Raw genomic sequence first — 482 nt, 5'->3', positions numbered from 1 at the left:
GCTCACCTCGACGTTTTTCCCCCGAGCAAAGTCCGCCGAGACCCCCTGTATCCCACGGGGATGTACTGGCGTGCACTTAAAGGTTGATGCCGCTCTGTTACTTGGGAAACGAACCACAAGCCAAATCCAGCTAATTTGTGAATGACTTAGCTCTCCTGCTTTCTCGAGAACGTGCTTTTTTCGTCGGATGAAACTTCCACAGGCTTTTCCAGCAGATTTGCACCTGCACTCAAAAAAGTCAAAATTTTTACACATAGACCCCATCAAACGGGAGAAATTGGCCCGGATTGCTCTCATGTGCGTTACGGGGCATCGTTTCTCTCGCGCCGAATTCTCTCGAGCTGGGAAATCGCTCATTTTTGCGTCGCCAAATATCGTACGAACGCCGTGAAACTTCCACAGGCTTTTTCAGCAGATTTGCACCTGCACTCAAAAAAGTCAAAATTTTTACACATAGACCCCATCAAACGGGAGAAATTGGC

The sequence above is a fragment of the Lampetra planeri genome, chromosome 4 (genome assembly GCF_965212315.1).
Source record: "Lampetra planeri chromosome 4, kcLamPlan1.2.h2, whole genome shotgun sequence".
In the NCBI taxonomy this organism is placed as follows: domain Eukaryota; kingdom Metazoa; phylum Chordata; class Hyperoartia; order Petromyzontiformes; family Petromyzontidae; genus Lampetra; species Lampetra planeri.
This window is presented reverse-complemented; position numbering follows the sequence as displayed.